We start from the raw sequence: 1,062 nt of genomic DNA, 5'->3' as shown, positions 1-1,062 counted from the left end.
TGGAAAGGTGAACCGCAATAATATGTGAATATGGGAAATAGAACAACCACATGAAGCTGAACAACATGAGAGGGACACTACAAAATTTAATGTGTCTTGGGCCACTACGCGGGATAAGGTGTATGGTCCATTTTCTTATCCGATAACACTTTTACAGGAAGCACATATCTTTATATGCTTGAGAACTTTTTTTCACACAGTTGGAAACTGATTTGAACGACTTTATTCATCAACAAGTTGGGGCACCGCCACACTGGAATCTCGAAGTGCGGGAATTATTAAATCAAAGGATTACTCAACGATGGATCGGTCGTACCTGATCACGTATTTAAGTCTTTGATTAGCGGCCTCCAAGGTCACCGGATCTGACAGTATGCAATTATTTCTTGTGGAGGTTTATAAAAGACTCTGTTTATGTGCCTCCGTGACCAATAACAATCAATAAACTGAGATATGCTACGACAGCAGTAGCGGGAGCAGTACTTAAGACATGCTCGCTACAGTTGGAAATAGTTTTAATACCCCATTGACATATGCCGTACATCACAAGAAGACATATTTAACACCTATGAAAAGGCAAGGAAAATAGTTTTGAGTTTCTCGTTCATCGAAAAACAAAACTGATTGAATACGTTTATCAGTTTCAGAAATATAGACGTACCAAATCTGATGGCTCTTTTTCATACAGCCTTTATTATAATGTTATGATTTCTGATAAGCTACAATGACATGACAAAAACCGTGGGATACCTCCTAAAATCGTGTCACAACTCCCTTTGTTTGGCATAGTGCGGCAACTCGACGTGACATGTGTTCAACAAGTCGTTGGAAATGCTTTGCACAAATACTGAGGCATACTGCCTTTATAGCCGTCCGTAAGTGCGAAAGTGTTGCCGATGCAGGATTTTGTGCATGAACTGATATCTCGATTACGTCCCATAAATATTCGATTGGATTAATGTTGGGTGTCTTGGTGGCCAAACCATTCTCTCGAATTGGTCACGGTGTTCACTAAGTTAACAGCGAAGATTTGTGCCCCTTGAGATGGCGCATTGTCATCCA

This window comes from Schistocerca piceifrons, chromosome 3 (genome assembly GCF_021461385.2).
Source record: "Schistocerca piceifrons isolate TAMUIC-IGC-003096 chromosome 3, iqSchPice1.1, whole genome shotgun sequence".
Lineage (NCBI taxonomy): Eukaryota > Metazoa > Arthropoda > Insecta > Orthoptera > Acrididae > Schistocerca > Schistocerca piceifrons.
Note: the sequence above shows the minus strand (reverse complement) of the source record.